Raw genomic sequence first — 24,564 nt, forward strand, 5'->3', positions numbered from 1 at the left:
AATTACTTTCGAACGTGGGAGCCGTTAAACTGTGACGTTGCTGGGCGCGAGTAATCCTAACGTTTCGGGGAACGACGCCGTTAAAATCACTGTTCTGGAATGCGACTGCTTTCCAGTCCGCGAAGCGTTTATCCTCGCCGCGATGTACACTCGGCTGCAACGCACATCTTTTCTTTCGTAGAAGTACACATACGTGAACTTCACAACTTTCGTATGTGAATGAATCTTTCAATTTTATATTCTTTGACTATTTTACTTTTTGAGGTATTATATTGGAGGATATACAGTGCTGGAAGTTTGAAGTTTCTACATTTTTTGATTATAGTCTCAAATTCTGTTTTGATTTCGTTAAATTTGGAAATTTAGAAATTCTTAAGTTTTAGAAATTTCGAGGGCCACAAATTCCTAAAGCCCCAAATTCCAAAACTCTCAAGTTTCAACATTTTCCAATTTCAATCCTCCCAAATTCCAAAACCTCCAAATTCCAAAGCCCCCAAATTCCAAAGACCCCAAATTCCAAATCCCTCAAATTTCAAAATTTCCTAATTTCAAAATCCCCAAATTCCAAAACTCCCAAGTTCAAAAATTTTTCAATTTCAATCCTCCCAAATTCCAACGCTCCCAAATTCCAAAGCCCCCAAATTCCAAAGACCCCTAATTCCAAAATCCCCAACTTCCAAAACCCCCAAATTCCAAAATTTCCTAATTTCAAAACCCCCAAATTCCAAAATTTCCTAATTTCAAAATCCCCAAATTCCAAAATTTTCCAATTTCAATCCTCCCAAATTCCAACGCCCCCAAATTCCAAAGCCCCCAAATTCCAAAGCCCCCAAATTCCAAAGCTCCCAAATTCCAACGCCCCCAAATTCCAAAGCCCCCAAATTCCAAAACACCCTAATTCCAAAATCCCCAACTTCCAAAACCCCGAAATTCCAACCCTCCTAATTCCAAAATCTCCAACTTCCAAACACCCTAAATCCTAACCTCCCCAAATTCCAAAACCCCCAAATCCCTAAATCTCCCAATAACCAACCCACTCCGAAAACATAAACTCAAAAATCCCTAAAAATCGACTTAAAAATTATCAATATTTCTCCACCCTCAATAACCACATAGTGTATTCACATTTGCCGCTGACTGTACGAGCAGCAACGCAGAGGCGTAAGTTTGCACGCGACGCAGTGATGTGCTTCGTTAACAATTTATTATTCCGTGTTCACTTCTGTGTAATTAAATGAAAAAAAGAGCGCGATTCATTAGGAACGTCGTCGCCTTAGAATTTAATTGTTTCACCGATGGAATGTCTCCGACGGAATAACAAACCGCCAACCAAACGGAGAATTTTAACCCAGTGGATTTCCGGAATTACGCTTGTAATTCCTGCGACGAAGGGAAACATTCGAGACGTCGTCACGGAAACACTTGACTTCAATTTTATTTATTTTTAAATAAATATATTTCAAATATATTTAAATAAATTTATAACAAAAGCTATTGAAAATCATTATTGAAATAATTCCTGAAAAGCAAATTTGAATATTCAGTTTATTTATAAATGTGGAGTGACAATTATGAAATATATTTCATGAGAAAATATTATTACAAAAAGTATGGTGATAATTTGAAATATTATACAATTATGAAATATATTTCGTAAAAAAATATTAATACGAAAAATATGAAGATACTAGAAATATGCAGATAATTTGAAATATTATACAATGTAACGTGCACAAAATTTTAACTGAACATATAGAATATATATTGTTGCAAAAAGTAATATACACAGACATAAATTTGTTAAAAGCAGTATATGTAAATATAAATTTGTTAAAAGTATTCCCGTTCTTTATTGCAAGTCTCCGAAGCTATTACACGCACGATATTTATGATTTGTGAAGCAGATACAAACGTGATGTATAAACGAGCAGCAATTTTCGTTACAATAATTTCAAGCTTCGTACGAAATTCATTGTCCACCCGACTCAATAAATAAAACGTTTATCTCAAACTATTTGGGAAAACAAAATCTCGGCTGACATTCCGCGAGCGTAACGCAGTAGGTTTTTTAAATATACGGCATGCAGATGGAATTTTTACGAACCATAATTCAGCATGTAAATGAGTGTTTTTTTAATTGGGAAAAACAATTATTTATTCCATTAACGTGGAGCAGAGAGGAGCGCAAACAGTTTCCGCGAGAAAGGAGAAATTAATCGACGCTTCGATAATGCCATCATAGAAAGTTACAAAATTGAAAATATTGTTAAAGCGTTGGTCGGTTAAATTCGAGGTGAAATGTTCAGCGTGTGTCCAGTTCACCCCGACGAGTAATTACTTAACGACACGGTCAATATGGAGGGACGTAGAAACATGGCCACGGAATTCGTGGAAAATTTGCCCGCTTGTTACCGGCTCTAAAACGCGACGGACATATTTGAAAAATGAAAATTCCCGGAATATGCGTGCTCGAATCGTGCGCTAAGAACGCAGATAAAAATCGCGCACGTTTTCATAAAAAGCGAAGAAAGTACACACTGACGAAGAAAGTAATTATGTAGATAATTTGAACCTGTCAAAACTTATCTCCGCGTTTCAACCGGGCCGAATTATTAGAACGAAAAATGTCGGAGGATTATCTATATCGATGGAGATAATGAACCCGCTGTTCTATTCAACTCATTTGCATGCTAGAGAAAAACCGTGGAGGTAGATTAACAGAGTGTGCTGGTAATTAAACTCCAAATCTAATTACTTTAATTTCCTAGATTAAGTAGGAATTGTTAGGGAAGACCGGTGGAACGGCCTTGAAGTCTGCTAACTTTCGGGAAGGGTGAGGGTGGTAGATATTTTATGGGAATTTTGGGAATTTGGAAATTTGGGGGGTTGAGAAGTTAGGGAGAGGTGAATTTCCAGAGGGAGGGATTTAAGAGTGGAAGAATTGGGGAATTTGGGGATTTGGAGTGTGAGGATTGGAAACGTAGGGACTTGGAGATAGAATTTTACAATTTTCCAAATTTCCAAATTTTCCATTTTCCCACCTCCAAATTTCCCATTTGCAATTTTCCCATTTTCTAATTTTCATATTTCCAATTTCCCCTTTTTCCAAATTTCCAATTTTCCATTTTTCCATCTCCAACTTTTCCATTTGCAATTTTCACATTTTCTAATTTACCCATTTCCAATTTCCCCTTTTTCCATTTTTCCATTTTCCCATTTCCAATTTCCCCCTTTTCCAATTTTCCCATTTTCCCATTTCCAATTTTCCATCTTCAACTTTCCCATTTTCTAATTTTCCCATTTCCAATTTCCCCTTTTTCCATTTGTCCAATTTCCCATTTTCCTATTTCCAATTTTCCCATCTCTAATTTTCCAATTTCCTAATTTTCCATTTTCCCAGTTCCAATTTTACCATTTTCCAATTTTCCCATCTCCAATTTTTCAATCTTACATTTTAACTATTTTACCTTATTTTACCTCAATTATTTAATTATTATCTTATATTACCTTATTTTAATTACTTTAGCATTTTACCTCGAAAATTCAGAAATTTTTTGTTATTATAGTTCTTAAATATTATCAGCTCGAATATATAGAAATCTAAAAACACATGAATTTAAAAATGTGTCATCTTGAACTCCTATCAAATTCCTCCACCTCTATCAAAATCTACCATAAGGTCTCCCACCTTCAAAACAACCCACCTCCAAAACAGCCAATTCCCGAACATACATCTCATAAATCGATAACAATCAGTATAACATTGTCGAACAAAGAAGTAGAAGAGAAGTAGAAGTAAGTAGAAGGCTAAGTACGAAGAAGAAATCGAAAGGAACATACTCGAACGTCACGAAAGCACTCGTGCTCACCGACAACTTCCTGTCACGTTAAATCGTCCGAACGAGTGCAAGTTTTTCAATTTTCGAGGCCCCGCAAAACTCGAAAGCGAGCGTGTTATCATCGACGTAGCTGCGTGGTCGTCGCAGAAACGGACACGGAACGGCGTCACGCTAATCCTCTAGCTGTACCGTTACAACGAGCGTGCGCCGTCTGTAATTAGTTTTGCCATTAAGTGACTTTGAAGTTTACCGCGACGATAAGCTTTGCTCACGGACCCGACTGAAATTTCCTTGATTCCCTTCGACGAACACTCCCCGATTGTTCTCCGCGATGCAACCGGAGGATAAGTAATCATGGCCTTACTGTCTCTGGTGTCGTTGATTTAATTTCGCGGCATCGAAGTAATCGTGCGCGATCGTTTCGTGAGAATTACGCTTTCTACTCGCGTTCAAACCCTCTCTGTGCTAATGTTCCGGGGGATTAGAACCGAAGTTTACCTTTATTACTCGCAATCGAGTTTTAGGATACACGTGTATGTTCTAGAGAATACTTCTTTCTATTATTTTTATTTTAAAGTATTGGCTGTGCTGATGGTTGTGAAAGGGTTAAGGCTTTAAAATGACCTGTTAATTTCCAGACAAAATTCAAATAGTAGATATTTTTTACACAAATTTCTCAGCAATGTGTTTACACGGCGAAGTTTGTTGCTTCAAACTGTACAAATTACTGCTTTGAACATTTTATCCACGACTGATGGTTCCTGAGATATTTACAAGTGTATCATTTTCAACCCCAATTTTGAGGACTGTCGTATCTGCAACGTGAATGACTTTGCACACAAAAAAATTCGTTAAGTATGTATTCTCAGTGCTGAAGAATCTCAAAAACATATAAAGATTATATTGCAAGCAAATAGTCCTTAAGTACAGAGCATTAGACACCTCATACCATTAGTACTGTTGGGATCTAATAGTAGATGCCAAGCATTGGTCAGACATCTAATTTTCCTGCAACTGGTAGTCACTACCAAGTATTGATCAGACATCTAATTTTACTGAAACTAGCAGTGGATGTCAAGTATTACTCATACACTTCTATCTTTGGTAACTAGTGATAGATATCAAGCAATAGTCAGAAACTTCATTTTAAGTACCTAGTAGTAAACATCAAGCATTAATGAGACATCAAATGCAACTGTACGTAGCAGTAGACGTCAAGCATTAGTCGGACATCTAAATTCGGTGCAACTAGTAGTAAATATCAAGAATCAGGAATTAATTTTACTATAGCCAGTAGAAGATGTCAAGCATTAGACACCTGGATCTGATACATGTACGTGCAACTAGTAGTAAATATTCTATCAAAAAACTTAGACTACAACATTTATCCTACTGTAATTAGGAACTTCATTTCACTGCAACAAGTAGTAAATACCAGCATTTGTCAGACGATCAGCTAATCGGACTAATAGTTGTCAACAAATGTAACATTACACAAAATCCTCTCAATCAATTACCCACACCATCAGAACGGTATCCATGTATAATAATCCATGCACAATAATGATTGAAGAGTATTTAACTTCATTGAATGAATTTATCCGAACATTATACCCACCTGTCGTTACAAAACTTCACCGTTTACTGCAAACTTGTATAAATACAAAATATTCAAAATTATTTAAGTGAAAATTAAAAATTATGTACCTTAGTCATGACCGCACAAATTAAAATGAGAGTTTCAGATTGAAATAATCTTGTCAACGTATCGCGCGCCATAGAAGCAACGCCGTCCAACGTCGACCATAAAGTAAGAAAAACACGAGTTTCCGCGGGCGGAATTATTGCGGGTTAATTATGTTTACGCGAAAAGCCGGCGAAATTTACCGAGACAGTGTACACAGCGTGATTCAACGTCGCCAGAAGACGAAAGTCTCTCTCCCGGTGCGCTCCGGTGCACGGGAATAAACAAATTTTTCAAACGGGACCTGGAACGACACGCCGCATCTCTTCCCTTTATGTTGACGTCGACGTGCATTCACTTCGTCGTCCCCGTGTAAGTTTACTGCGAGCAAATACTATAAGGCACGCCTGAACGAGCACTCGCGCATCCGTTCCTAAGCTGATTACGATATATGGGAATTCATCGAGCACCTGGTGCGCGTTACCTCGCAAAAATACTCTTGCTGCTTGACCGTGTTTGCCGAGCAGGTTGTCTGAACTTGCAGCGAATTTTGAAAGATGACATATGCATTTCCTTTACTGCAGAGATGGTAATCGAGTAACTACACTTGGGTGAAATGTAATTCGTGTGGATGACATATGTGGACGTTTAGAAAGTTTTTAATAGGATTCTTAATTTAGGGATCATGTACCTGAATTCATAAATCTACAAATTGATAGATTCTTATGTTATAAGATTTTAAATTTCAAGGTCCACATGTATGTTCTTTCGCACATCTATGTCTTTAACATTTCTACGTCCTCAAATTCCTAGGTTCTCACATCTCAGGTTTCCAAACTTTTAGCTCCAAGATTTTAAATTCCAAGTCCACATTTATGTCCTTTTGTAGATCTATGTCCTCAACATTTCTACGTCCTCAAATTCCTAGACTCTTACATCTCTAGGTTTCCAAATTTCTAGTTCCCAACGTTCCTAGATTCCCACATCCTTAGGTCTCCACATCACAGAGCCTCCACATGTGAAGATACCCAACTACGTATGTCCCTAAATTTCCACATATCCAAATACCTAGACCTCGTCATCCTAAGGTTCTTAAACTCCTAGTCACCAATATCCCTAGATTACAGCACCTCCAGAACCCTAAATCCTTACATATCCCTACATCTCCACATCACACAGGCTCCACATACGAAGATACTCCAAATCCCACATGTTCCCAAAGTCCACACACCCCAAAAATAACTCATATCAAATCCCAAAAATTCCCTAAAATCCTAGTAAATTCCCTTCCAAATCGACCATACATAAACCCATTAAAACCCAGTATAATTAACGCGTGCTTAACTTCGATAAACGCGTTAAAGAAATTACCCGCCGGTCGAAAGGTGTAACGCGACGGTAAACATCGAGCAAACCGTTTAAACTGATTTATTCGGTATGGGCCGCAAATAGAATTTCGAGAACTAATGGAAAGTACAGTAACGAGGAAATATAATGCATCGCGAGCAGTTACCCCCACCGCGGAATTGCTTCTTATGAAAACTTGTTCGAAGAAGTCGTTCGCGGCGGTCGAGGAAAATTGCTGGTTGCGCAAAGAAGATTGGCCGCGAAGCCGAACGTTGGATGAAAACGGAAGAGAGGAAGGGGATAGGAAGACGAGCGACGGCAGGAGGTATGACCGAATAATATTGCGGCGGCGAGCGTATTTACTCGTCGGGAAGTTTTAGAGCCGCCCGGTTGGTTGGTTCGTTACGACCGCAACTCCACTTACAAGTAATTAGACTAACAAGCACCGAGCCAAGGACGGGCGAATTTCGAACGGGAAATTCACTCGCCTGCTTGTCGCTGCGAGCGTCAACTTCGTTTTCTTCATTGTTCCACGATTTCTCGAGATTAACGCGGCGATCGCTATCAAATTTCATAACCTGGTAGGCTACTTTTTCTTTGGTGATAATAGGAGAAATTTTGATGTTGATGTCTTGGGAGTTCATCGATTAAAGGTTGGTACGATGGAATTTGGAGATGAAGAAAGAATTTGGAAATTTGGGGGTTGCAAGTTTAAGGGTTGAATTTATGGACATTGAGAATTTAGGAATTTGGGTATTTAGAAAATTAAAAATTTAGGAATTTAATATGTTTCAATAGAGGAATTTTGATACTTTCGAATGATGATGAAGATAAATGTGAATTTGGGACATTGGGAATTTTTAAATTTGAGAGCGTGATAATTTAGAAATTTGGAGATTGGGGAAATTGCAACGAGAACAAATTAGAAAACAAATTAGATTGGGGAAGTGGAAATTGAGAAAATTATAAATCGGAATAATTGGAAGTTGAAGAAATGGAAATTGAGAAAATTGTAAATTGGAATAATTGAAAATTGGGAAAATTAAAAATTGGAAAAATTGAAATTTGGGAAAATTCGAAAATGGAAAAATTGAAAATTGGACCACTTGAAAATTGAAAATTGAGATAATTGGAAATTGGAAAAGCTGAAAATTGGAAAAAATTGAAAATTGAAACAGTTGAAAATTGGAAGAATTGAAAATTGGAAAAATTGAAAATTGAAAAAATTGAAATGTTGAAAAATTAAAAATTAGAAAAATTAGAAATTAAAATACGAATAAACATAGAAACGTAGAAAAATTGGAAACGCGGAAAAAGTCCATCCAAAAAAGCACACCCGCCACATTTAACGAAGCACAGAAATACCTCGATAATATCTTTGCTCGAATCGAACGTGAATTCAATAAATTTGATTACCTAGTTCGCTCTCTAAACTTGTCTCTTTAATATCTAGAACGATCATTATTTATACATCCCGTGGCAGTATTTTACAACACGGATTAACCTCGGTTATTATTATCGCGTGTAAATTCGTTCGATAAAACACGATGTTTAAAAGTAACGCAGCTCCGCGTGGCTCGATACCGCAATTTATATTAATAGTCCGCAACAATCGCTTATCGATCGTACGGAAGCTCCATCGCGATATTTTTCCGTTTATCGTCACGGTTTCAGAGCCGATCGTAGAAATCGGTGGCGCGGTATTTGTCGTATTACAGAAAAACGTTTTCGCGGTTGCTTAAATCCTCGGCTGCAGCAAATAAATTGCAGATGCTTCGACCGGACATATCGTTCTCGAAAGGTAGTTCAGATTGTCGATCGCTCGTCAATCGGGTGTATAGGATCGTACGCTTTATTGTCTGGCCGAAACGAACGAGATAACCCCGGGAAGCTCGTCGTTCAAGGCAATGCTAGTCATTCGATGTCTTTTTGCTTGGTAAAAACGTTCCAGTTCGTTCGGGTTCGATATTGCGGATATCGGGACAACTTCGCGCATTCCATGCTTCCGGTTTCCATCGTTCGAACTTCCTTATAAATTCTTCCAAACTTTGCGCAACAATTTGCCTTACTCGATTACGTTTCCAATTTAACATATGCGAACGCTTTTTTTATTCTACAGACTTGTGCTACATTTTGGACTACATTTGTCTAATTTAAATATTTCTTAGAAATGAAATATGTTCCTCTTATATTGAAGTTATTTCTTGAAATAATTCCAGACTGCCGACGTTTGCGCATTTATAAGACATCTATATTTGCAGGAATATACACATCAATAAATAGTATCTGCAAAATTCACAGTTTATATTATTTATGTTTGTGTCATAAATACGTAAATATCTTTAGTATAAATATCTATTGTTATTTTGAACTTCTTGTGTTAAAAAATTATTCTGAATATAATTGAAATGTTGGAGATACGAAATGCGCATGCGCATTAAGAACTACACCGCACATGCGCATTAAGTACAGCTACTCTACTCAACACGTACACACAATAGACACATATATTACAAAGAAAGACAACTATTTAAACAATTATTTTCTAAAATTGTATATATTTCTATAAATAATATTTCAATATATTTAATATACTCTATATATTAAAATTGTATACATTGTACTTCTGCTGAATAATATATATTTTCCTATTATTAACAGCTACAGCCCTGACACGAATAAATAAATAGCCAGTTCTGTAATTTCATAAATTCAAAATTAAATACCCCTTTACCAACGTTTATTGAAGCCCTTTGCCGACGAATATTTCAAGCTCCAACATGACCTGAATTTTTTTGAATACCCCACAAAACCTCAGAAGAAATCGTTTGAAGGAAACTCAACAAAATTACAGAGCTACGTTGCTCGTTGATTTCATTCGTCTCCCAAGTATCCCTCTTTTACATTCGTTTAAAAATGTTTATTCAGCGTCTAGGGATCTCCTAACATTGTTTCGGTCTATGAATTTAAAATAACCCTCCTCTCCCGTCTTTCATCCCCATCGTAAATTCTATTTCCACGCCGATTTGTCTTTTCCCCGCGGGCGGACCTGTCGCGGCCTTGCAACTCCAGCGACCCGCGGATCTCGCTAGACGTCGTCGATAAAGAAACCCTATCCTGTGGGACCAAACAGATCTCTGAATCTAACACGTGAAGAGGATCGAATCGGTCAGGAAGAGTTAATACGAGTCTAACTCGATTTCGATGACCTTGCGAGGTTGATGGAATTTAGATATTTTAAATTATGGTATTAGAAAACTTCAGACTCAGAAATTTAGATATCTGGACGCTTGTAAAAGACAAATCTATGGATCTGAAATTTAGTAATTTAAAAATCTGAAAATTTATAACGTGGTAATTCCAACACTTGATATTGTATATTTACAGAAATCAAAAGACTTAGAAGCGCAAAAATCTGAACTGCTCAGAAAGTTAAGAGCTTCAAAGCGTGCAAATCAGAGACACGAAAGCAACCACGTTACCAAAAATTTACCGCGGACTCTGACAGACTCGGAACGTGAAGGTTGCATTACACGAGGGATTTAATTAACGCCTTACGAATTCCGCGAATCACGTGGCAAAATTCATTTATCAACAGCCGTGTGTGTTTGCCTTATATTACGTCTGCAACGACGCCCGGTAGAGGCGTGGGTAATATAATAATGTGGTAAAACGCAGGATCGTGTAACATCGTGCCGCGGGCGATTTGTAAAATTTATCTCGCCACAGTGAGCCAGCAATGGCGGTGAGATAGTAGGAAGTAGAAGGTAGGTGATTCTATCCGAGGGGTGATTGCTTCGTGGGGAAAGTACGCGTTGCCAAAAGCGCCCCTGTGTAATCTTCGGGTCACATTATTAGCAAGATTCTCTATTATCGACTACTATATCCTACGAATACTTACCCTATTCCTAGATATTGGATATCTTGCAAGTTTCTGGTGTCAAGCGTACTTTATACGTCTTACTGCTAACTGACCTACATTCGTGTTTTGTCCACTGCTAGGACTTCGACGGAACTGAGGTGTCTAACTATTTCGGACGTTCCGCGAGTGTTTTGGATGAATGGTTCGGTTTTTGGATGGAGTGCTATGGACATGTTTGCTGCTTTAGTTGGGACAGGAGACTTTTTAACTTTAAGGTTTTCAATTTTTAAGTTTGCAGATTGATAGATTTATAGATTGATAGACTGATAAATTGATAGATTGATAGATTGATAGATTGATAGATTTCTACATATCCAGATTGCTAAATTTCAAAACTTCAAGATTTCTAAATTTCTAGTTTTCTAAATGTGACAATTTCTAAATTTCTAAATTTCCAAATTGTCCATATGTCCCATAACATACCAATTCACCAAAATCAACCATACTTTCTGTATAATTTTCCTAATATCACCACTATCCTCCCTATTATCCTCACAAGAACTATTCAATAACACCGAAAATTTCACCACCTCAAATTCATATAATTCCTCCGACTCTTTCCTCCTAACGGTACCGAAATTTCGAGGATGTTCAATCGAGGAGTCGAAAATGTCCGCCATCGACAGCGGGACATATTCAAACAGAGTAGTAACAGAGAGAATTGCTAGCAGAAACGGAGCAACGAAATTGAAACGAGGAACAGAAGCCGATTAAACGTTTCCTTTTCCAGTAGTTTCTATTTTCTCTGTAGGTTGTTTGCCTTTTGCCAAGAATCTGCATACAGACGGGTGCACGAAGCACGAGGATAATTCTATCACGAATACGTAAACGAATTACGGAGAACAGTTTTGAAAATCCACTTTGAGTGCTTTGAACTTCGGGACTATCGAGTGTTCGACTAATGCTTGACGTCTACTACTTGTAGAGAAAGAGTAGTCCGAACAATGGTTGATATGTACTACTGGTAAAGCTATATTCTGACCAGGGCTTCATATCGATTGCAGTACGTCGACTCTTTCAACTTTCACACTTCAACTGTACATTTTTTTTTTTAATATAAATTGATTATGTCGAGTGAAGACTAAGGCTGGAGAGTTTAGTGGAGATACACTGTAAATAGATTATGTAATTTAATTATCTTGTACATCAATATTTGATCTGTTCACTGTCACACTGAAGGAGTACAAATTTTTATTTAATCATATCAAATAATATTTTATTATTTTATATTATATTTACTATTTATAGTTCCAAGTAATTGTAAATATTTGCAAATAGGTAGGTGATCAAATTTTTAATAATGCAGGTGATAGATTCATATGGTCCAAACATAACACATATGATCCCATATGTGGATCTATGTCATCCATATGTGACAAAGTATTAATACGTTTAGAAGTCAAATACATTATAACTACTGCATCTTACTGATATATCAATTACATACAATCAATGTATACCTAACATTTTAATTACCAACTACTGAAATAATTAATATAATGTCAATAGCATGAGTCTTGACAGTTTGTACCAATTTCGGTCCCGAAACAGTAGACTCAGACTAATTCTCTTTTCGTACAACAAAGTTCTAGGAAATTCTAATGACACTCATACAATCTTGTCGGTATAGTCGTTGCAAAGAGTTTGCGAAACGCGTGTTTCGCCCCGCAGGAAATCGCGAACAGGATAATTGATCGATCGATCGATCGGTCCCGCGAAACTTTGATACGTGTGAAATATGCAGATACCGCGTGTATGCATATTCAACAGCCGGCCGCAGCATAAATACCATATTGGGGAAAATATTTAATGACGTATCGACAAATGTGGACCGAGGGAGGATTACACAGGGATGTTCCCGTATCTACGTATCGCTGATTACTAATGTTTAATGAAGCAAAAAATGGAAAGCTATCTTTGGAACACGCTCGTTAATCAGCGGCGTTCTTTCAGGAGGCAACGATAATTTGTCAATATTCTGGGGCCATTAACGTTCGATTGAATCGAACATCGGAAATGTAGTTCCGCCGTGACCAAGGGATTATTCGTTTGAAATATTTTTCGTATTTACGATTGAATAAATCACCGCTTTTATTTTCGACGATAATTTTCAGTTACACATTTTCCGGTGTTTCGCATTTTCGATAATGTAACTGCAGTTTGCATTTTACAATATTTTAACGACCGATGTTCATTTTTGCTCGAAAACGATGTTTCGTAGCTGGTGTTTATCGACAGTTCCGTGCATTTGTCGGCTTGATTGATAAACAAAGTCGTTTGTAATTAATGGTTTATGTGGAAAAGGATCCGTCATAAACTCGTAAATGGTTGAATTACAGCGATACGGTAGTTTTAAAATTGGCATCGTATGAAGGGAAGCAGAAACACAGCATTTCAACGTCGAAGGCGTTAAGCTAAGCTTTAATCGTCTTATTCCGTGTTAAATCTCTTCTTCGCACGGCTTTCCGTTCCTCTTCGAAGCACGAAGCCGACGATACGACTCGGTGCCATTGTCTCGAGCTTTCGCAGCCATGGCTACACGCTTATAAGCTGCTGGCCTCGCAGCGCGAGGATTAAAAGCCCGTCTTCCTTTCTTTGAGGAAAGCTTCTGTTGCCTTCTCTTCCCTCGAAATACTTTTTCGTCATGATCAATTAAGAATTCCTGATTCTGTTCCTGCTCGATCTTTCGTTGTAATCTCTGCTATTATCCAAATTTCAAATTTTCATACTGGAAGGTTAGGAAATTTGAAGACTGATTCACTGATTAACTGGGGAATTGACGAATTGATGAATTAAGGAACTGCTGAAATAATGAATTGATTAACTCATTGACTGATGAACTGATGACGCGATGACTCCACGACTTCATAACTCGATTAATTAATGAATTCATGATTTAGCGAATTGACGAATTGAAAAAAATTAAGAAATTGAATAGTAGAAGAATTGAAAGAATTGAAAGAATTGAAAGAATTGAAAGAATTGAAAGAATTGAAAGAATTGAAAGAATTGAAAGAATTGAAAGAATTGAAAGAATTGAAAGAATTGAAAACTTGAAAAATTGAAAAATTGGAAAATTGAAGACATGAAAACTTGAAAACTTGGAAACTTGAAAACTTGAAAACTTGAGAACTTGAAAACTTGAAAACTTGAGAACTTGAAAACTTGAAAACTTGAAAACTTGAAAACTTGAAAACTTGAAAAATTGAAAAGTTCCAAAATTTAAGAGCTTGCATTGAAATTACAAAACTGTTGAATCAACAGGAATTTAATAACGAAAGAAATTCCCGACCACTAAACGCAAAAGAGGCAGAAAGAGCGTCACTAGAACACACTACATGTGGGCGTAGTGTTTCGGAACATCCTCGTTACACGGAAGGCCACTTCTGTCCTCTTCAGGGACGCAAAGTTGCCCGGCAGACTAATGCACGTTAATCGCACGGCAGCTGATGAACACTCCACCAGACCTGACCCCTTCAGCGACATGAATGATTCAGCGAACGAATAGGGAACAGAGGGTGATTATTACTGTAAAACGAAGGGACGAATTCTACGCGAAATCAGAATATACCACTCTAGGCCAAAAATGCAGAACCGTCACTATTGTATCATTCATCATTGTGAACGAATTATTTTCTTATGTAATACATTACTTGATTCAACTCTATTACAAATGATAGCAAATGGTGACCTGGTCTTGAAAAAGAAAGTAGCTAACATTCTTGTAATATAAAATACTGTATATAAATCTTGTAGCTGTACAAACTAACGAATAAAAAGAGCAATAACAATATCTACCCCTATCTTTCCTTTGAAAAACCGGAAATTTGAAGCAGCAATTTCGGCGACATACCACAAAAAATCCACGATCGACAGTGACGTTTGAAGTCAGAAAATTAGATTGATAAGATCGATGAAAAGGGTTCGAGGCAGTTTAACTCCCTTTTACTTTTGTCGGCATTACCATTGGTCGTCGGATAATGCACTCGATCGAAGATAAAACCTTCGGAATTCGATTAAGAGTGTGGCTTAAAGCTTGCAGAACAAAGAGGAAGAGAATCGTCTGAACGATCATGGCGGCCGTTCGTCGTCGCCTAAAGGTGGCCCTTTTTCTCCTCGTTTTATGAAATTCCTGTCATAAGTCTCTCAGGTAAGTTGATTGGATTCGGTCGCAGCCGCATCTCGTAACCCCATTTTCCAGGGTGAGAAAAGCGGCCGGGATTTATCGTACGAGTCACCCCCCGGTGCCGTATATCGATGCCACAGCTTAGATTTCGATTTGGACCGAGCTTTAGGCGAGCTTCGAATGGCCGCCAATTTTCATGCTTCCCGTGAAACTTCCAATGTACAGGACGGATGAAACTTTATGAAATTCATGAGAAGACGACCGTGCAGCCGGTGCGACAGTAGCCGGAGAATATTCCCCGGGAAAACCGGCTACAGACATGCCGGGAGAAAAGTTTCCGAGATTTTTGCAAATTTCAACAAATCTTTCGCCCGATTCGAGCATTTTTTAAAGCTGATATTGTGAAGAAATAGGATTGGTCGCCTCGGGCTTGTCACGGGCAAATGTGTAGGAGGGAGAAAGAGGTACTCACCGATCGGGAACTGGTGGAGTTTCAGTACATCTTTGGTGATTTGGTCTGAAAGTAGATAAAGAGAATGTTAGTTTTGGGGAATTATTGTGGGGGTGAGTGATAGATGGGGAGAGGGAATTTATGGACTTTTTAATTTATTTAAATTTTATAGATCTCAAATTTCCCAAATTCCAAATTCTCTAGATCTCAAATTCTCCAAATCCCAAATTCCACAAATCCCAAATACCCCAAATTCCAAATACCCCAAATCCCAAATTCCCCAAATTCCAAATACCCCAAATCCCAAATTCCCAAAATCCCAAATACCCCAAATCCCAAATTCCCCAAATTCCAAATTCCCCAAATCCCAAATACCCCAAATTCCAAATACCCCAAATCCCAAATTCCCCAAATTCCAAATACCCCAAATCCCAAATTCCCCAAATCCCAAATACCCCAAATCCCAAATTCCAAATACCCCAAATTCCAAATTCCCCAAATCCCAAATTCCCCAAATCCCAAATACCCCAAATTCCAAATACCCCAAATCCCAAACTCCCCAAATTCCAAATACCCCAAATCCCAAATTCCCCAAATCCCAAATACCCCAAATCCCAAATTCCAAATACCCCAAATTCCAAATTCCCCAAATCCCAAATTCCCCAAATCCTCAACCTCCCCGATTCCCCAAATCCCCAACCTCCCCGATTCCCCAAATTCATAAACCCCATTTCGGAACAATTCGGCAATATAACGAGAACCCCTAAATTCACCCCATACGTCCCATAAAACCCTTCAAATTTAAAATAATTTATGCTTGAAAAATATGAAATCCATGAATCCGTTGACGAAAGCGGCCAAAAAACAGATAGTTCGCGAGGGAAACTACGCGATAACATCTTTGAAAACGCTCGCGACAGACGAAATGGATTTCTGGCATTGATTTCGGACATAGAAAGGGTCGCGACGGGACGTTTCCATATGTATTCCTACATTTCAGCCTGTCCCGGCAGCCGATACCCTTCTTTATCATTTTTACGGCCGAGTAGAAGGTCGTGGCACAGGCGTCCGCATATTTATCCAAGCGTGCCGGCAATAAAACACAGACCTGGCCGCGCATATCCGGCTGTCCCGCGGCTGTTTTCCGCTACCGTATAATATTTCGCTTAGGAATCCCGTAAACTGTTCGAACGCGTATAAGTGCAGGTACAAAAATGTACATATTGTTCAGAGATGAAAAGAATGCACTTTAATTTTCACTTTTAATTCTTTTTTGTCTCGTGGTACAGTTACCAGTTGTAATTAGGGTAATATACTTGGTGACACATTTGGAATTTAATTTGAGAGCAGATCGTGTTGGAATTTTTAACAGAAGTTTAATAAAATAAAATTCAGTAATATTCGATGGTTGTACAAATTTATTTATAGAATGAATACACTCGCGAATCAGATCCATACGCCTTCTTTAGAATCACGGAGAGTATCCAAGTGCGATTCCGTATAAAATAGAAGCGAAATTCTGCATCGACAAGCTGGAAATTTGATGAGAACATCGACGTCGAACTATGGCAAGATTTGTGATAGGATCTATCGAGAAACTTTGGTAAACTGAAAGCTCGTTCGCTGATCTGTACGGTTCATCGGAGAATTATTCAATTTAATAATGAATTCCCTCGATGACGCAGTGCAACGTTAGGTGGAGAATTCTGATTCCCATTGAAATTTCAAATATACCTCTGGAAAGAAGATTGGAAAAACTCTACATATTGTTGGGACATTTAATCATGTTTGGTTCGTAAAACAGTACACAGTGACTATGAATATAGTAGCCATTTCATGTTTCTGAATTATTCTGCACACGCGAATGATCCTACATTTTTTTACCTAGCCTCGTTTCAACCCACTGAATTTTTATTCATTCAGCATCAAATGCAACCGTGAATTCGCAACAGAATTAATGTTACTATCCTTGCTTAATAATTGAAATTAAAATTGATGAATTCATAAGTCATTTCGCGAAAAATCACAATTTCCGGAAAGTACTGAATACACAGTAAAATGAAAGAAAACAAAACGGTTTTTGTTCGAGAATGGAAGTTACAGAACTGCTCTAGAAGGAGGGTAAATATTGACGACTCTATCCTCCGTTTTCTGAAAACTGAAAGCGTTCAACGATAATTACTATTATAATGAAGAAGCCAATAGAGTCTCATTCAATATCAGACAAAGAGGTAACAGCTCTTATAAGATTCTATTAATTAAACGATTTGATCGGAAGGGAAACCGGAGAAGATCAACTTACGTTCAAAGCTCTCGAACGCGTTCACATATCGACTTCCCCGTAGAAGTCCACCGGTTGACATGGACTCCCGATCGAACGAAACCGAACAACGGAAGATGGGAAACTTTAGAGAGCACCGGAGTTTCTTGTTAAATTCGTAATACGAGAAACTTTTTCTATTATTAAATTCGCTGCTCGAGTCGATACCTGACGATTTCCGGTAACCGGTTCCCAGGACAAATCTCGTCCCTCCGCGAATTAAACCTTCGACCATTTCATCTGCTCCGCGAGAAAATGTGGAAAGTTCAGACGTAGTTCGGCTCTTTACGATTTTTCCATCGCTTTCTTTTCGGTAGGTAAAATACAGACAGTGACTCTGGAAACGGACGGGGACGCTCGTAGAATTCGCCGGATCGGGATGGGGGGACTATGTGATTTCGCTACCGACTCTTCTCGCCGTGCTTCTTTCTAAATATTGAAAATTCGCTCAGAAAAGCACCGGCACGGGAGACTCGCAGTCACGATCAATGTTGGCACTTGGTCTCGTTGGACCGACCGAGCAGAAAACTTAGAAATTCTTTCGATATCGACCCGGGCTGCGACTTTCTACGGATCGAGAGACCGAATAAATGATGGAGTATAGACGTCGATTTAGATATTTGACGACGGATTTGGAAATGTTCGGGTTCAATTTAAAAATTTGGGAATTCAGTTGAAGTTGGACGTGTGAATGTTTGGAAATCTATGAATTGGGCGATTTGGGGATTTGGGAATTGGGGAATATGGGGATTGGATAATGTGGGGATTGGACAATGTAAGAATTGAACAATGTGGGAATTGGACAATGTGGGAATTCGGGAATTTAGGAATCTGAGAATCTGGGTATTTATGAACTTAAATATTTCATAAATTAGAAATTTTTAACTACAGAAACATAAATCATCCTAAAGACAAATTTTTAATTTCCCCTCGAAATTTCAAAGATATAACAAAGAAGCTAACCAGAAGAAAATACCCAAAGATAGATATTACCATATATAACCTTATTATACCACCAATATTCGAAAAGCTGTTACACAAAATTATCAGATATTGCTAGAAAAAGTTCACAGTTTTTTATTTAAAATTAAGGTTCGCTCACCGAACATTTTGTTTTGACCGTACATCGTCGATAGTTGGTGCGCTTATCGATCATTCCTCGTCCTCTCCTGGCCACATTCCCATCATCCTCGGACGCGTCTGGTCGCGAACAAGAATTTGCAGTTTTAATTAATACCCTCGATACTTCACCGGCTCGCTAAAAATTCGATTTCCAGCTGGAGGAATAGTTTTAACCTCCGCAGGGGTATTACCGGTCGTAATTCAACCTGACGAGCGTCAGCTCGATACGGAACGGAATCACGCTTAATTCTTAAATTTCCCTGGTAATCCCGTTACCACGGACTCGTAGTCGCTATCGATCGATCGGGACTCGACTGCATTGCAACTTATAATGAGAAAACGCGTACGGCGATATGGTTGCAAAACGAAGGTGTAGCGTGAAAGTTAGTGGGACAGTAAATATTTTTTGAGGGAGATTAGGTTAGGAATTTCAAAATTTAACACTAAACCTACCGGTATGCACACTTACTCTAAAAATAAAAATATTAAAAAAAAAATACAAAGATAAGTAAAATGTTGGGTGCACTTTATATTCAGCATTCTTGACTATACAAATTGTAATTAGACCTAAATTTCAAGTTAAAAAGCTGTGAGTGTGTCAGGAGTGAGATTCGTCAAGGTACGACCAGGAGTTAATTCTGTACTTTCATGAAGATTAGAGATTCTAAAGAAATAGTCTTAACAAATTAAGGTAAAATGGAGAACTTGTAAAATGGTCCTTTCTGGTAGTTTTAGTGTTGAAGCTGGGAAAATGCAGGAATTCGAAGAACGTTGAAAGTGTGCCATTCCGTGCTAAGGGTGTAAAAAAGAAGAAGCCCGAAGTGTCAGTAACCGGAAGAAGAGCAAAACTAGGGGCATCCGAAAAAGAGTAAAGATCCCGTGGCACGCGACTGTTCGTTTGATCCTCGGCGCTCCATCGTCGTTTCCTGGGTAGTTGGTCGACGTCTATCAGTCGACGTCTTAACCGTTTCGAGACGAGGGTGGTTGTTTCCTGAAAACGCGGATCGCCTCTGCCGTTCGCGCTTCGTCTTTGTTCCCGGTGTTTGCGCGGTCGTTTCGTTGTACCATCGTTCTCTCGGTTCCCGAAGAGAAGACAAGACAGAGAGAAAGATCTGTTCTCTGGGCGAACGAGGCAGCGTTACGTCTGGGACCTTTATGACTGCACGTAAAGGCAAATGACCTCGTCGGCAGTCTCTCCGGTCGGTTGGACGGAAAGAGGAGGAGCGCGTGAAAGAGGAAACAGCAGCCGGCACAGGAAATAAAGCATTTCTGCGACGGAGGACGGGGATGGGCATAATTTTCGTTTCTTCCGCGGCCGTATTTCGCGGAGACAATGCACCCCGGCCACCGCAATCCTGGGTGCAACCGACCCAGAAAACACGCCTGGGATTACCGTGCCGCGATAGCTTGCTTTCTGCCTGCCTATTTGTCTCTCTCCGCGCCCCTTGGTTGCCCGCGACTCTGCCCGCTTGTGTCCACGGCTCGAATAGCGTGAAACAGAAATGGACGAGGAATGGTTCTTCGCTTTTGTGCGATACGCGCGATGACTTGCGGGATCTGGATTCAAGATGCAACTCTTCGATTCCTTTGTGTTCACTTTGTTCAAGCTTGGGATATTATGGAAATTTCTTGCAAAGCGGGATTTTTATATTTTATGGTGTTTTCATGTTTTATGGTATATTGATGGATTTGGGGATTTGGAGACTTTGGGTTGGAACATTAAAAATTCCCAAATTGCTTTACTTTCTCAAATCTTACAATTTATAAATGTCAAAGTTACGAATTACCCAATCCCTAAATTCCCAACTTCTCCCACCAACCCTATATTTAAATATACAACCCAATTCGATATAAAAAATCCTCAACACACCCGTATCGAACGCTAACGCGATTATCTAATACATACACCAACAGTATCATAAAGGAAAATGGAAATATCATCGATTAAACGAACAGCTCGATGGAAATCGTTTGATCATGCCGTACGTTAATTATCATTAACAGAACGTGCAGATCGCAGAAACGCACCAGTTGGATCAACGATTAGGAATCTGTAATCCGCGCGAATGTCGGGGCCGAAAAGTGATTGCCGATGGCGAACCGAGAATTCCAGGCTTACTTGCATAATTAAGCACAAATATCGTCGCTCAATTGATCGAATGCTTTGCATTATACAGCATTATGCGGGACCACGATAACCGTATAAGTCAATGTATCCTGATTAGAGCAATCTAACCCAAATTTTGACCTAATTCCACGTTCCATTCCACATGTTGTTCGATAGAACTGGCGCATCAGAAAATTGAACTTTTGTAAATATTCAATAAAATGCATTATTTAACGAAGCATATGTTGTCATTTAACACTAAACCTAATATGTACTTAACTCGAAATTAAAAATGAAGTTAAAAAATAAATAAACAAATGAAACATAAATTAGTTCACACATTTATTCTTTATCTTGATGAAAATCAATGCTGATTTGAAGGAATGTGTTTTAATAAAATGTGTACCTTATAATAAGAAACTTGTGCAGCTTTGACCGGTTTGGTAGTTTTAGTGTTAAGGTAGTATTTTAGTATTGTGTTTTTAGGTAGTTACTAGTTTATGAATGTTTTGGAAGTGTTTGAAAGTGTAGATTTTATAGGTTATGTTGAGGAACAGATGTCAGAGTTGTGAGACACTGCGTATCACAAAATGGCGGCTGCTTAAAATCTTCAACCTCTTTCAACATAACCTGCAAAATACATTTTTCATAATATACAGAATTTTTCTTTCAACAAATGTCTGACAACGAATATAACAAATATACACGTTATGCACGTCATCGTTAATAATAAAAACTTACGACACTGAAGAGTACTTTATGAACTCAAAGTCAAACAGTCAAATTCAACGAGTAATGTTACGATTAACTTTTACGCGTCTATTAAAAAAGCTAGATAGAATCGACGAGTTGAAATATGATCACGAGAAAAATTCGTTGGAAATTTTGTCTCGGTTATTGCTGCCAGAACGAGCAGCAGTGATACAGATTCTGGGATTTACAGAGAGTCGGACAACTGTTCGGCCTGTTCCACTTGATGCATTAAGTGACTGTTTTCGTTTTAACCGGATTTGCCAATATCGGATTACAGGCTCGAATTCGCGTCGTAGAATTCACGGAAAGAATTGCGAGCAACGACGGAAATCTGTTACCGTCAAGAGATTTTTTTTGTATGGGGATAAAATACCGAAGATTGAAATCTGAAAGCTTTATAATCTGTTCGATTATTGGATATGCGGAGAATGTTCGAACGGTACGATAAACTGCGTGAGCACCTCAATTTTCTTGCGTAAGCTCTGTCAATAAGTGTTTCGTGTTCTTTGGATTTTATTTTGATGGGCAGATTTAGATTAGTGGGGGCGTTATTTTTTCATGTACTGAAATTCCGAAATTTCCGGAATTTTCCAAATTTCTGACACTTCAAAATTTTTTAAATTTCCTAAATTTTCTAAATTTCTTCACATTCCTAAACTTTTTAGATTTCCTGAATTTCCCAAATTTCCTAAATTTCCTAAATTTTCTGAAGTTCGACAATTTCCCCAATTTTAAAACATCTCAATTCCTCAAATCTCCAAAATCCCAAATTCTCAAATTTCATAATTCCCAAATTCCCAAATTCTGATACACCACAATTACCATATTCTCAAGTCCTCAAATCCCTAGACCCCCAGATCCCTAGATCCCCAGATCACCAGATCCCTGGGTCTGCAAGTCCACAAATCTCCAAATTCCCAAATTCCCAAGTCTCCAAATCCTTCAATTCTCAAATTGACAAATCCTCAAATTTCCAAATTCTGAAATCCCCAAATTCCCAAAACCCCAATTCGCCAAATCCTCAAATTCCCAAATCCCCAAATCCCCAAATCCCCAAATCCCCAAATCCCCAAATCCTCAAATCCCCAAATCCACAAATCTCAAAATCTCCAAATCTCCAAATCCCTAAATCCCCAAGTCCCCAAATCCTCAAATCCCCAAATCCTCAAATCCCCAAATCCCCAAATCCCCAAATTCCCAAATCCCCAAATCCATATTTCCCAAAAACTCCACCAAAACCAAAACCTTGAAAGTCCAAATAATTCCCAAATCTAATAAAATACTCATCGTAAAAATCAAGCAACTGCCTCCGATCGACTAAATCCAGTGCGCATCCCAGCGAACACTCCGAAGGGTAGCAGAAAACGAGGGGTAAAATTATGAGCTCTTATTGTATTTGTCCGAAAAGAGTCTCTTTATCTAATTCCGTTGAACATCGTTCGTTGATGGACGCACAAACAGTGGTCCCCTTTCAATTGGATGGCTACAGGGCGATGATACACGGGTCGTCGAGGTTGATCCGACCCCGAGTAACATCCGAAAATACTGTCGTCACGCTCGCGCGAGGGACGAAATCTTTTCGGTCGGTCCCGGCTGGTCGTTTCAACGACGGAAAAGCTCGAAAATGGGAAAGGAACGACATAGCCGGGACTCCTCGTGTCGTCGACGAAATAAGATACTTCGTGAAAGTAATTTCCCCGGGAAAAGTAAGTTTTCGCCGAGTAATAGGTTCCGCGCTCTCGGCGTAGCGGTTGCACGATCGTCGGTTGCTCTACGTATTCGGAGCTTCGAGAAGAGCTTCGAGAAGCTTCCGACTGCAACTGCCAGAAGAGAGATTCCACGGTGAGCTCAGGTTAGAGGTCGAAGTGTAACTTTAATCGCCGTCGCTTCCACCCTCGCCGTTTTTCTCGGTGATCCTCGTTCGGTCTCGGAAAAACGCGAAGATTCGAAAAGTTACCGACACTTTTTGCCTTCCGAGAGTTTTCCTTGATTTAAGAAGAATTTCTGATTCACGGTTGCTCGAGGAGCCGATCGTTTATCACGGCGCAACTGGAGGGCACGGGAGGGAACGGAGGGCACTCGCGGGCACGAATGGACGCTAAAAATACAAGAGAAAATTATGAGAACGATAATATTCTGAATCTTCGATTTAATTGGTGATTCAACTTCTAGTGACATTAACTTGCAGTAATATTTGAAATCAATTTTGAAAATTAATTTGAAGACATTGGAGAGTAAAATTAATTTAGAGAAATTGGAGAATAAAATTAATTTTTATTTTGCGGAGGATTTTAACCTATTAAAGATTTTAATCTATTACGAGCACTTTTGATATAAAAGTTCAAACTTGTAACTCTTAATTGGAAGTATAAAATCAACCCTTGACTTATGGTTAAAAATGACACAATCATCAAATGTGATTTAATTTTTAATTAAAGAAGATTTCATCAAACCGAATCAAACGATAACTCAGACAATTAATGATTATACAGATTAAATAAAATTGAATAGAAATTATCTTGAAAACATCAGTCAGATTATAATCCCAATTTTCCCTTTAATCAATAAAGAATTGATCCTCAATTATCCCACAAATGATTAATAGCACAGTGTTGAATTAGATCGACAAAGGCGTGCCGCGTGTTTGGTGCTGATGTTTACCTCTGAATTTAATATAACGTTTAGATCTGATCTAAGTGATGCGGTTTCGTACCATTGACCTGATTATGAGTGACCATTATTGATTACTGTTTGACCAGGCCGAGCCATTAATTACTGTCTGACCATGCCTGATAATGCTTGATTGTGTGCTAAACCTGACAGCTTGGCTACGTCAGAATATTCATCCTGCACGAAGCAGACGCAATCTCTGCTTGCTCCTGTGTCATTATTT

The 24,564-nt window shown here is 38.6% G+C and overlaps 1 protein-coding gene across 7 annotated transcripts in view; it reads right to left on the reverse strand.

Annotated features, from left to right (window-relative positions):
- The window catches only part of Ddr (discoidin domain-containing receptor 2), a 277,582-nt gene that overhangs the window by 193,013 nt on the left and 60,005 nt on the right, over nt 1-24,564 (reverse strand). For 5 of the 7 annotated variants that reach the window (XR_013037762.1, XM_076530265.1, XM_076530263.1 and 2 more), the window contains one exon: nt 15,391-15,435. The exons of the other annotated variants lie outside the window; for them this stretch is intronic. The gene's annotated coding sequence lies outside the window, so the exon portion shown is untranslated. The remainder of the gene's footprint in view (nt 1-15,390; nt 15,436-24,564) is intronic. 7 annotated transcript variants of the gene reach the window in all.

This window comes from Megachile rotundata, chromosome 3 (assembly GCF_050947335.1).
Source record: "Megachile rotundata isolate GNS110a chromosome 3, iyMegRotu1, whole genome shotgun sequence".
NCBI classification, from domain to species: Eukaryota; Metazoa; Arthropoda; class Insecta; order Hymenoptera; family Megachilidae; genus Megachile; species Megachile rotundata.